Below are 13,325 nucleotides of genomic sequence, written 5' to 3'. Positions count from 1 at the left end.
AGATCATGAGCCTGGGAGTGGCACAGAGAGACGGAGACACAGAATCCCAAGCAGTCTCCAGGCTCTGAGCTATCAGCACAGAGCCAACGCGGGGCTCAAACTCACGAGCCAGGAGATCATGACCTGAGCTGAAGTTGGACGCTCAACTGACTGAGTCACCCAGGTGCCCCTATTTTTATTTATTTTTGAGAGAGAGGGCAGGGGAGGGACAGAGAGAGAGGGACACAGAGGATGTGAAGCGGGCTCTGTGCTGCCCGATGTGGGGCTTGAACTCATAAACCCACAATGTGTGAGATCGTGACCTGAGCCAAAATCAGTAACTTAATTGACTGAGCCACCCAGGTGCCCCTAGAGCGTACATTTAAAGTGAACAATTCAAGGGCACCTGACTGGCTCAGTTGGTAGAGCGTGGGACTCTTGATCTCAGGGTTGTGAGGTTGAGCCTCATGTTGGGTGTAGAGTTTACTTAAAAAAACAAACAAACAAACAAACAAACAAACAAACAAAAACCTAGGGGATCCTGGCTGGCTTAGTTGGTTGAGCAGCCCACTTTGGCTCACGTCATGATCTCACGGTTCATGAGTTAGGGCCCTGAATCGGGCTCTGTGCTGAGAGCTCAGGCAGAGCCTGGAGCCTGCTTCACATTCTGTGTCTCCCTCTCTCTGCCCCTCCCCCCTCCTCAAAAATAAACGCTAATTTTTTTTTTTTAATTTTAAAAATAAATAAATAAAATGAACGATTCGGTGTGGCTGGAAGAATTTTCTCTGTCCTTCAAGGTCTTTCTAGCTGGACTAAGAATCAAGTTGACATGAAACACATTAACAGGAGGAAATCAGATTTCATTTTGTACATGCAAGGAATCCACACAGATGTGGAAATTCCAAAAACAATGAGGCAAAGGGAGGTATGTATGTCATTTTGCACCAAGGAGAAGGGGGGTAGGAGTCTGAGACATCAAAAGAAAGAAATGTAATTCATAGGAAGATGAAAAAGAGGAAATGTTTGGTAAACACGTGTTTGCTGGGCCACCCAGAAACAATGGGACGCAGAGGACTTTGATCAAGGGGGCCTTGCTAGGTTCCTCTCTGTCTACTACACCTAGCTCATAATATAGTGTAGTTGTCTATAGTGATAGCTCTCTTCCTAGAGTAGGCCCTCTATCAATTCTTTTCAAGCAGTTGAGGGCGGGGAGGGGAACTATAGAGCTTTTCCTGAATCTGCTGGGCTTTAATTGCTTTTTTTTTTAAGTTTATTTATTTATTTTGAGAGAGAGAGAGCACAAGTGGGAAAGGGGCAGGAGAGAAGGAGAGAGAGAATCCCAAGCAGGCTCCTCGCTGATGTCGGTGCAGAGCTTGACATGGGGCTTGAACTCATGAACCATGAGATCATGTCTTGAGCAGAAATCAAGAGTCAGATACTTAAATGACTGAGCCATCCAGGCACCCTGCCCTCCAACTGCTTTTTAATTCAAAATAATCTTCATGCCAATGTGCACCATCTTGGGGCTGCCTTCCCTTGGCCTCTACCAGTGATTTTCAGAATATTCAGTTATATACATATAACTATTTTCTATCATCACCCCATAAAGAAGCCTTGTACCCACTGGCAGGCATTCCCATTTCCCCCATCTCCTCAGCCCTAGGCAACTACTAATCTACTTTCTGTCTCTATAGAATTGTCTATTTCAACATATGAATAGGTTCATGCACTGTATGGTCTTTTGTGACTCGTTTCTTTCATTTAGCACATTTTCAAGGTCCATCTATGTTGTAGCATATCAACACCTCATTCCTTGTTATTGCTAAATAATATTTCATTGTATGAACATATCATTCCATATCATTACCATTTACCGGTTGATGGACATTTGGGTTGTGTCCACTCCTTTTTTTTTAATATTTCTTTAAATGTTTACTTTTTTTTGAAGGAGAGAGAGAAAGACAGAGCGTGAGTAGGGGAGGGGCAGAGAGAAGGAAACACAATTCAAAGCAGGCTCCAGGCTCTGAGCTATCAGCACAGAGACTGATGCGGGGCTCGAACTCATGACCCATGAGATCATGACCTGAGCCGAAGTCAGATGCTTAACGGACTGAGCCACCCAGGCGCTCCAAGTTGTGTTCACTTCTTATTATGAATTATGCTGCTATGAACATTTTCTTTTGGGTAGACACCTAGGAGAGGATTTGCTAGGTCATATGGTAACTCTGTTTAACTTTCTAAGAAACTGCCAAACTGTTTTCCAAAGGAGCTAACCCTTCTGAAATTCCCATCAGCAACTTACCAGGGCTCCCATCTCTCTACATCCTCAGCAATACCTGTTACTGTCTGTCTCTTTGATCACATCCCTCCTAAGAACATGAAGTTATACCTCACTGTGGTTTTTATTTTTTTATCTGAGAGACAGAGCGAGCATGCAAGTGGGGAAGAGGGGTAGAGGGGGGGAGAAAGAGAGAGAGAGAGAGAGAGAGAGAGAGAGAGAGAGAGAGAGAATCTTAAGCAGGCTCCACGTTCAGCCCAACTCGGGGTTCCATCCCATGACCCTGGGATCATGACCTGAGTCCAAATCAGGAGTTGGACCCTCAACTGACTAAGCCACCCAGGCACCCCTCATTGTGGATTTGATTTGCATTTCCTTGATGACTAATGATGTTGAGCATCTTTTCATGTGCTTGCTGGCCATTTGTATAATTTTGGGGGAGAAATGTCTATTTAGCTCTTTTGCCTATTGTAAATGGGGTTATTTGCCTTTTTGTTATTTTGTTGCAAATTCCTTACATATTTTGGATTACTAGTACTTTATCGGATATATGACTTGCAGATAGCTTCTCCCATGCTGTGGGTTATCTTTTTACTTTCTTGATGTTGCCCTTTGAAGCATAACATTTTTAAATGTTTTTAAAATGTTTATTTTGATAGAGAGAGAGAATGTACACTCCACACTGTTGGCATGGAGCCTGATGTAGGGTTGGATCTCATGAACCATGATGAGATCATGAACCAAACCGAAATCAAGAGTTGGACGCTCAATGGACTGAGCCATCCAGGTGCCCCTAAAAGTTCTTAATTTTGATGAAATTCAATTTGTTTGTATTTTTTTTCACTGATGCTTTTGCTGTTGTATCTAAGAGACCATTGCCAGTCACAGACTGACTCCTATATTTTCTCCTCAGGGTCTCATTGTTTCAGCTCTTACATACACACGCATATTTTATGTATATATAAAGGACTAAGGGAGATACTTACCAAACTGTTAAGAGTGGTCATTTCTGGGGAAGGGAATGAAATTGGGGTTGGGTTAGGGTTTGAATGGGGATTTTCATTTTTTCCCCACCATGTGTTTCTGTACTGTTTGGATTTTTTTTTTGCAGGCATGTCGTACTTTGGTAATTTGAAATCATCAGTAGACTTTTCAAAGGATTCAAAATCGTGCGAACATGATCGCATATGGTCAAAGACTAAAAAGTACTACGCAAAAGAAAAAAAAATTGTGCAAACCTAGGGCATTAGAATGGGGTGGGAGTGTGGGCTCATGTCAAGAAAAGTAGCCTCTAACCTGAGACCAGAAGGTGAAATAGTGTGTTGGATCCAGATACGGCAAGAACTGTGTTGGATGTAGATGCGGCGAGAAGAGTGTGCAGCTGGGAAGAAATTATTTGAGCCCCTGGAGAGAAGGGGAATCATTAAAAGAACCAAAAATGTTTTAAACGGTGTGGATTGGAGAATGGAAGGGAGGGCAAGTAAGAGGAGGGGGACAAGAGGCTGGAGAGGGAGACAGGTGACAGATGACCCCAGTCATCTACGTTCAGGGTTGTAAGCAGGGGAGTGAGCTGATCAGCTCCGAGTCTGGGAAAAACCCCTCCGGGACTGTGGGGAGAAGGAGGGGAAGGCGCGTGAAGACGCTGCCGCCGAAATCCAGGGAAGAGATGTGGACAGAGTCGGGCACTACTGGGGGGGAGGAGGAGGGCTCCAAACCAGAGGGTCTGAGCGATCGCCAGGACTTGGCGACTGGAATTGGAACTGAGGGAAACGCAGGGGCCAGGGCCGACTCCCAGATCCTCACCTGGCGGCCCGGGAAGCGGAGGGCGAAGCCGGCGCGCGTCGGGCCGCGTGGGAGAGCGCTACTTGCGGAGAACCCGGGGTAGGCGTTCGATGGGGCGCCCAGGCGCGGGGCGGGGGAGGGGGCGCCCAGGGAGACGTCGGCGCTGACGCGGAAGGTGGAGTCCGTCCCGCCCCTCACCACCGCTCCGGCTCCGCTGGCCCGCAGGCCTGAGCGGGCCCCGGGTCAGTGTCACACGGCGGGTCCCCCCGAGGCCAGGGAGCACCCCGAGGTGCGTGCTCGCGGCCCGGTGGGGCCCACCCGCTCTCCGCCACTCGCAGACAGGGCTCGGCCGGGAGAGGAGCCGCGGCGCGCCCCGGAACCTTCGGCCGCCGCAGCCCGTGTTCGCCGCGGGACCCGTCGAGGGGCACCAGTTCGCTGTTGCTAAGGGGCGGCCCCGGAAGTGACGCGCCCCGGGTTTGTTGACAGCGGAGGCGGCGGCGGCTGCAGGCTCCGAGCCTCTGGAGCCGGATCGGGGGAGGGGCCGGGCCCCGGAGCCAGCACCCGGCGGCCCTCGGCCCCGCCCGCAGCCCTAAGGGCAAGGTAACGGCCACCGGGTCCCACCCCCGGCGCGACCCCCTCCCGCCTGGGGCTCCAGTCCCCGGGATCCCAAGCTCCGCCCCGCCGACCCCCGTCTCCCGCAGACCCCGGCCCTAGCCTAACGAGATCCCCTGTCTCCCCAGGCGCCCTGGCCCCAGATTCTCCCGGGCGGCATCCTTCGCTTCTCCTCGCGGAGGAATCGAGCATCCCGTCCGCTCCCGGGGCCGAGGGATTTATCTGCGTCCTCCCCCTTTCCCTCCTGCCTCAGGCGCCTCAGCATCGCCTCTGCAACCTTTTGCACAGGTCCAATTCGGCCAATGGTGGGAGGGCTCCCTTCTCTGTCCCTGCTGCCAGGTCCGAGAAACGTGCCTTTAAAACTGAGCTCCCTTTCTCCAGAAAGAAAATGACTCCCTGTCGGATGCCCCTACAAAATGGGGGATCGACCTAGGACTAAAAGGGCTACCCTCTGCCCCTCCTACCTGTTGGACGAGCTTAAGTTCCTCCAAAGCAATGCTTAAAAGCTCAGGGACGGCTGGGATTCTGGAACGGCTCCCAAAAGGGATGACAAGGTGCAGGAAAACCAACAGGATGAGAAGGGGATGGGCTGGGGTTGCAAACCTGAGGGCAAGGGGAGCCTGATAGGTGAGTTGAAAGTGAAACTGACTGCTGGCCACTATAGCTCTGTGGGTGGAAATTGACTTGGCTGCTCTTTGGCCCAAGGAGTCCAAGATTTCCAGTCTTTGCCTGTGCCTGTCAGCGTGCTTGGTGTTTGAGGGCGGAAGGCCTGATGCCTCCAGAGGGCATATGATCTTTCCCACAGAATATTTCTCTTCAGGGTTCAAAATGGGTAGAAGAAGCATTGAAGACAGCTTTGAAAAAAAGTAAGAGGAGGCTATGCTTAGAGCAGGAGGTGGGGGCCGGTGGTGAGGGGTCTCTGTTTCAGTTCATTGCTTCATTCAGAAAGTAAGAATTATAAAATATGTAGGGTGCAATAAGTGACATGGAGAAGAATAAAGCAGGAAGGGCCAAGGGAAGGTCCAGAGAGTGGGTCACCTTTTTATAGACGTTGATCAGAGAAGGTCTCTAATAAGGTGATATCTGAACAAAAACCCGAAGGGGGTGGGTGTGGAGGGAGCAAACCATGCATCTCTCTACAGTCAGAGCATTCAACAGCAAGTGCAAAGGTCCTGAGGTAGTGTACCTGATGATTTCAGGAAACAGCCAGAGGACAGTAGGGCTGGAGCAGAGTGAAGGAGGGGAAGTGGGAACCAGATAACGGTGGGAAGAATGTCAGGGGCTGTCCATGTGACGCAGGGTCACAGTATCTAATGGAGCATCCTTTCGGAACTGTACTAACGTGGTGTCTGGTGGTCAGAGAAAATATAGATTTGTTTTAAGTGGCAAATAGCCGCTGTACTCTGGTCTGGCATTATAAGTACCCCTTTTCCATCTTTGTAATGACCCCTGATGGGATTAATACCGAAAGGACAGCCATAGAGCACTGTAGTGTTAAATCAGATCATGCAGCTGCTTCCTGGTTGTGAGAACTTGGGCAAGGGACCACCTCAGTGTCCTCATCTGTAGAATAGGCTTGTTGGGCTTAATGAGACATCATGCACTGCAGTGCTTACTTAGCACACTATTTAGCACATATTAATGACTCGGTATGTAGCACTTGTGATGATGGCAACGGCCATGATGAGGAACTGTTTGCATGTGTCTACCTCCAAGCCTTTCTTTTTCGCACCAGCTGGTGGTGCCACCAGCTCTGGCTGCCTCCCTGAGCTAGTAGAATTTTGGAGAACAGTGGGGGTGGGGAGACAAAGTGGAAACTTCCTGTCACCCTTCAGTGGGAACAATGGTTGCATATCCTACAGGGAGGACGGTAGCTTGGTCTTTGCTTTCTTGAGGACAGCAGAAGGAGATGGGGCCTTTTACAAAAGAGCCCGGCAAATCCCCATTCTGCCACATAAAATAAACAAGATGATGGTGTTGACGTAAATATGCCATGGACAGGTTGGGAAGGGCAGTCTATGTTGGCCCCTGACGTGCCGTTGGGGTGTGTGTGCGCCTGATCTGCTGATGCGGAGTGTTAATCCAAGAAGTACCCAGCAGAGGCTCAGATTTTGCAGCCTGCCTTATAGGGAGTGGAACAATGGTTGATCTCCCTCCTCACCCCCAAGCCTGGACTATATCATCAGGCCTGGGTCATAAGCTAAGCAGGGCGACTGGGCCAGATGATTTAAAAATGAAAAGCCAGAGCTCTTAGACGCTGAGAGCCAGCATATCCGAGCAGCCGCCGTGGCTAGAACCTAGGACTAGTCATCTGGGGACCTGGGTTCAAGCCCCAGCTCTGCTGCTGGCTCACCGTGTGAACTTGGGCAAGTTCCAATCCCCTGCCTGGGCCTCGGTTTTCCTATCTGTATGCCAACTCTGAGGATGAAATGAAACACAGGTCGTGAAAGAATTTGGTGCACTCTAGAGCTCACTACAAAGGTAAAGGACAGTTCTGGTTATTATTAGCGCCATCGGGATTCTGCACTCATATTTTTGGGGCAGAGAGCTTTAGTACGTCAGCTGTTCTTCATTCCTGAAATGCCGGTTCAGGGACCCCAGGTGGGTCATCGATTTGGGGAGCAGCATTCTTTATCTGGCTCAATCACTAAAGCTGATTTTCCATCTTCCAAAATGAACAGAAGGGTCTCCCCAAGCATAAGTTCCTAGGAGATCACTCCATAATGATTGGTCACCACCTTCTTGACATTATCTCGTGGCATCTCCTCACTAACGCCACAAGGTAGGCGCCGTTTGCAACCCATTGACCAATAAGGACCCTGATGGAATCATTGAGGCTGGTAAATGTTGCTTGGGGGGGTCTTGTGCAGCTGAGGCTCCTTCATCTGCCACCAACCAGCCACACACTCACTGTGTCATGGAGACCCTATGGGTCACACGAGGTCCCTGCTGAGAACCTCCCAGTCCTGTGGCCAAAATGATATATGCCCATAGGACAGTTCCCAGCAATACCATAACATCTGTGCTCAGGGCCTGAGGACACTCAGGGTTGTAAGGAGTCAGTGAAGGCTCATCCGCAGAGAGGAGACCTGAGGCGAGGAGAAATGGTTCCTGCTCATCGCGTAGTGGTAAAGAGAGCCAAGCACGTAGTGGGGGACCTTGGACAAATCATCACACATATTTGAACCACACAGTTTGTTCCTCTGGAAAACAAAACAATGTGGCCCTCGTAGGTTATTTGTGCCTTCAGCGAGAGCATGCATGGGAAGCTTGAGGCTCTAAGTCTTGAACTAACGCATCCCTCTATGTCTATTGCCATGTCCCCGTAGACCCTCGTACCTATACATAGTCCATGGCAAATTACCTCACCGTTCAGAGCCCCAGCCTCCTCATCTGCAAGTTGTAGGTTTTAATAACTCCTGCTTCATGTGGTTGTGGAGAGAATTTAACGGCTTAACATGTATCAAGTACTTAGCAGAGTTCTTGGAATATGGTGCTCAGTGTGGGTGCGATCAGTTTAAAAAGTCTTTTTAAATGTGTGATTTATTTTTGAGAGCAAGAGAGACAGAGCAGGAGCGGGGGAGGGGCAAGGAGAGGAGGCAGGGAAACACAGAATCCAAAGCAGGCTCCAGGCTCTGAGCTGCCAGCACAGAGCCTGACGCGGGGCTCGAACTCACAAACCACGAGATCCCGACCTGAGCCAAAGTCAGACGCTTAACCAACTGAGGCACCCAGGTGCCCTGATGGATGTTTGTTTATTTCTGAGAGACAGAGAGAGAGGCAGAGCACGAGCGAGGGAGGGGCAGAGACAGAGGGAGACACAGAATCTGAAGCAGGTTCCAGACTCTGAGCTGTCAGCTCAGAGCCTGATGCGGGGCTCGAACTCACAGACCGTGAGATCACGACCTGAGCCAAAGTCTGATGCCTAGTGCAAGCTTGGAACTCAGGTAGTAGCCCCAAGGCCCCTCTGCCTCCAGGTGGCTCCAGTGAGTGGTGAGGTGCGTTCCTCCCTCATTCCATTTCCCCTGTCTTCCTAACCTAACCCACTCCGCCGATTAGGCTGTGCAGGCCAGACCCCTTGGGATGCTTTCCGATCCTGGCCGTCTTCACCTTTGCCCCCGGGACACCCTGGCACTTGCCCGGACTCCCCTCACACCAGCTTCCCGCCCCCGATATCTGGCCTGGGATCTGCTCCTGGAAAGCTTCCAGCTTCTGTAAATAGGGCATTTGTTTGGATTTTTCCCCCCCCCCAGCTCTCGGGTTAATATTTCACAGGGTGGGCGCTGCTCCAAGGCTCAGAACTTCTGGCTCCCCCAGCCTGTCGGCCGGGTGTCAGGTCACCGCCGGGATCCCATGCTCCCTTGTCTGGACCGCAGTTTCTCTTTCGCCTGCGCTGCATGGACAGAAGACTTAATGGTGTAGTGACAAGTGCGAGTTTGGTTTAGGATTGTGTCCCCTGTTGTCATTTGTGTGATTGCAGGCACGCCTCAGTGTCTTCATCAGGAAGCAGGGTATGATCAGTTGTCAATACCTCATGCTGCTGGAGTGAGGTCAGGGCAAAGGCAAACCTTTATTGTGATGCATGCCAGGCACAGGCTGGCACAGAGGATCCCGGAGCCTGCAAGCAAAAAGGATTCCCATCCTCCCAGAGCTCATGGGCTGGGGGAGGGGTTGTTAGACAATTGTTATACAAATGACAATTAGCTTCAAGGGCAGGATCCTAGGGAATGTCATTTGTTGGTTAAATAAGGAACTATTTAACGCAGTTAAAGCGCGAGGGGCTCAGCGCCCCATCTGGAAGCAGCCAGCACGGAGAGGCTTTGGCCACTGCTTCTGTTTTCTCCCTTCTCTCTCCTCTGCTCCCCACTCCCCCACGCCACCATGTCATAGCTCAGGATGGATCCAGTGTAAAGAACCTGCTAGAGAAGTGACGGAGGAAGACACAAGGCTCTTACTGTGTCGCGGTTGCCAGCGTTGTGCCCGGTTGCCAGTATCCCAGATGGCCAGTGACTGCCGTGGGAACAAGGAGCCCTCGTGGGTGGGAGTGGGGAGGGGAGAGATGACTGTGTCTGGCGGGCGCCAGACCTGCAACCAGATGGGGCACCAGTGGCAGGGTGCCCCACACCTCTCCGCCTCCGGCCCCTTTCTCCTCCGGCTCATCTCACCCCCAAACAGCGGGGGCCACACGGCCAAAGGGCAGTTAGCAAATGGTACCATCTGCCTGGTGTGTTTCTAGGGGGCTTTGGGTGCCCTTGGTGGCTGAAAGGGTGCTGTTCCTTCCACCTGGGGAGCAGGGCCGGGGCCTGGCGGCTCCCTTCGTGACTGGGCTCAGTCCTGCAGAAAAGGCAAAACCCCTGGTGGCGTCCTCTCGTTCCGAGTGGTGAGCATTCCCCTGTGGCCACTGGGGCCCCACAGTGTCGTGGCCGGCAGGGAGGATACAAGAGTGTGCCTTGTCCCCGGGTGCCATGCGTGGCACAACTTACAAGTCCCTTCGTCCCTTCCACAGGCGTGTGTGGAAACCGAACAAGGTGTCAGGCCCACACAGGGTGTCCAGCAAACTGCCATGGAACTGGGCCTGTCGTACCAGGGTCCCGTCCCCTCTGGCCTCAGCCTGTGCACATCTATTCCTTCTTGCTGGAACACCCTTCCCTTCTATCCCCACCTCCAGAGTTAAGTATGACTCATCTTTTGGGTCCCAGCTGAAATGTCACTTCCGAGGAAGCCTGCCCATGACTCGCCAGTCCAGGGCAGGTCCCCTGGCACGGGCACGCGGGGCCCCAGGTGCCTCCTTCTCCCTGAGGACACTGGTCCCGGGTACGTGGCGTGGGGTTCGTGTGCTTTTTAGGTGCATGTCTGTCTCCCCTCGGAGTGAGTACACTCCACAAGGACAGGGACCTCGTCTGGTTTCGCCCACCACTGGACCCACAGTGCCCAGCGGACAGGTACCAAGTGAATACGTAAGTGACCTGGGCTCAGCACAGGGATGATGCCACGTAAGACAGCCAGGTTCCTGGCCTCATGGAGCTGGGCAGCTGGCAGGGGAGCCGGATAACTAAACCAGCATTGGTTCAAAGGATTAATTGTTGCGGTGGGGCTATGGGGGCACACAGCAGGAGCACCCTGGCGGGGCAGGGAAGTGTCCCCAGAGGAAGTGAGGTCGACACCAAGGCCCCAGGTGTACAGGCGGCAGCCAATGAAGGAGAGGTCAAAGGCGGCCTGGGCTGGAGGGGGGCCCTTCCTGGAGGAGGGGCATGAATGCGTTTTGGGGGCGGGAGTAGTATTTAGAGTAGAAAGTGGGAGAATTCGTTGAACTGGGATGGTCCTGGTTGAAAGAAAATAGACTGAGCAAAGGTCTGAAGGTGACCCTGTGCGTAGGGCCTAATTGCCAGTACCACGAAGGAGGCCGGGCCAGCTGCAGTAGGGGCCAGTGGGCCAGAAAGCTGGCTGTGGTTCCGGAGGCCTGCGGTGCCTGCTGGAAGAGATAGGACTTGGCTTCCAGCAGGGTGGGCCTCCCTGCCAGCGGTGCTCCCCTGGCTCCTGTGGCCCCGGGAAGATCTGGGAGTAAATGAAGGCAGAGGAGGGCCATGCCCAGTGCCCGGGCAGCCTGTTTATTGTGCCTTCCCTCAAGGGTGGCACACGGCCAGTGGGACAGCTGGCACCACAGGCCTTGTGGCAAGAGACCCAGGCCTGGGGAGCACAGACCTTGAACTGGGCAGGGACAGACTCTGCTGTGTTGGGGATCACAGCAGGTGAGGCAGGACAGTGACAATGGTGACAATGACAACGGTAATAATAGCTGCTTTTTATTGAGTAGTTACCACGTGCCAGGTGCCATGCTGGTATCTTTTGATATTCTATGTTATCTTCGCACAGTAGTCCCTGTTTTAGAGGAGAAACTGAGGCACAGAGGGATGAAGACACTTGTTCACCAAGTGCACCTGCTCTTAAGCAGCCGGGCTGGGACTTGAAGCTGCGTGGGCCTGACTCCAGAGCTCTCAGCGCACTGTCACCAGTAAGCGGTGGTGCCAGCACTGAGACCTTGCAATTTCTGAGGGCACAGGGCTCTGTGGCTGCCCACTGGATTTCTGGAGCAGCCCAGAAGGCTCAGATAGGGACACAGGGGCTCCAGGAAGCCGGGGGAAGTGCTGGGCCCTGAACTGCTTCGGAGCTCTCCAAGGGGTGATATGGCGGAGTCCAAGAGACCAGATTCAAATCCCAGTTTGGACAGAGTAGCCTCTCTGAGCCTGAGTTTTCTCATCTGGAAGGGGGGATCATAACCACCATCTCTTCTATACTGAGTCTCATCAAGCCTGAGACTAAACGCTTCCCCAACATCTCATTTACTCCAACAGCCCTGTGAAGTGGGGATGATTATCCCCATTTTCCAAATGAGGAAACTGAGGTCCAGAGAGGTTAAGTAATGTACAGTGAATTGTCGAAGTGGATTGAAACAGATCTGACCACAGAGTCTGCATGTCAAAAAAACAAAAACAAAAATCAAACCCAAAAACAACTATTGAAGTATCACCTAGATAGGGAAAAGAAGGCATGGAAAGCGTGAGTGGGCAGTTTGATGAATTTCCTGTCCCAGAGGTCCCCCGGCCACTTTCTAATCACCACGGGTTCATTTTGCCTATCTCCTCCACCCTTTCCGATACAGACTCTGGTAGAAACATGGTTGGGGATTAATTCCTGATGATCCTCGGTTCTGTAAGTGGTTTTTTCTATCTTGTTCACTCAAGTTGAATACGAAGGTTCAGTTTTCATCCTCAGCCACTTGTAGCTGAGGAGATACACTCTCGGAGCACCATTTAACTGAAACCTAGTCCCCTCTAAATGTAGACCTCTTTGGTGTCCAGGCCATTTTATTAACGTTTATTGAATTATACATTTTTTAAGTTTACTTCGAGAGAGAGCACGTGAGCTGGGGGAGGGCCCAAGAGAGAGGGAGAGAGAGAATCACAAGCGGGCTCCATACTGTCAGCACAGAGCCTGACCCAGGGCTCTCTCCCATGGCTGTGAGGTCATGACCTGAGCTGAATAGTCGGATGCTTAACTGACTGAGCCATCCAGGCACCCCTACAATTTACATTTTTAAAAACCACACATCGGGGCGCCTGGGTGGCGCAGTCGGTTAAGCGTCCGACTTCAGCCAGGTCACGATCTCGCGGTCCGTGAGTTCGAGCCCCGCGTCAGGCTCTGGGCTGATGGCTCGGAGCCTGGAGCCTGTTTCCGATTCTGTGTCTCCCTCTCTCTCTGCCCCTCCCCTGTTCATGCTCTGTCTCTCTCTGTCCCAAAAATAAATAAAAAACGTTGAAAAAAAAATTTAAAAAAAAATAAATAAAAACCACACATCATGATATACAGCTCCTGAATATTCACAAAGTGAGTGCTGGACATATTCAGGTAAGGGACTAGAATCTTCTCAGCACCCAGCCAAATCCCCAAAGTAACTACAATCCTGACTTCTACCACCACAGATCAGATTTTTCTTTTCTTTTTTTTTTTAGGGTTATTTATTTAGAGAGAGAGAGAGAGAGAGAGAGAGAGCAGGGGAGGGGCAGAGAGAGGGAAAGAGAGAGAATCCCAAGCAGACTCCATACCAGCAGCATGGAGTCTGACATGGGGCTCACACCCACAGACGGAGATCATGACCTGAGTTGAAACCGAGAGT

General features: G+C 51.7%; 2 protein-coding genes across 4 annotated transcripts in view; one reads left to right on the top strand and one right to left on the bottom strand.

Moving 5' to 3' along the window:
- TBC1D13 (TBC1 domain family member 13) overlaps positions 1 to 4,406 on the bottom strand; it is a 29,471-nt gene extending 25,065 nt beyond the window's left edge. The window contains exon 1 of the mRNA XM_042963366.1: positions 4,061 to 4,406. The gene's annotated coding sequence lies outside the window, so the exon portion shown is untranslated. The remainder of the gene's footprint in view (positions 1 to 4,060) is intronic.
- A 93-nt stretch (positions 4,407 to 4,499) lies between these two features.
- The window catches only part of ZER1 (zyg-11 related cell cycle regulator), a 32,105-nt gene continuing 23,279 nt past the window's right edge, over positions 4,500 to 13,325 (top strand). For 2 of the 3 annotated variants that reach the window (XM_042963364.1, XM_042963362.1), the window contains exon 1: positions 4,500 to 4,639. The gene's annotated coding sequence lies outside the window, so the exon portion shown is untranslated. Of the gene's footprint in view, positions 4,640 to 4,726; positions 4,940 to 13,325 lie in introns of those variants that run through there. The other variant, XM_042963363.1, reaches the window with a different exon arrangement.

This window comes from Panthera tigris, chromosome D4 (genome assembly GCF_018350195.1).
Source record: "Panthera tigris isolate Pti1 chromosome D4, P.tigris_Pti1_mat1.1, whole genome shotgun sequence".
Classification (NCBI taxonomy): Eukaryota; Metazoa; Chordata; class Mammalia; order Carnivora; family Felidae; genus Panthera; species Panthera tigris.
The sequence above is the reverse complement of the archived record's forward strand: the minus strand, read 5'-3'. Positions and strand labels throughout refer to the sequence as shown.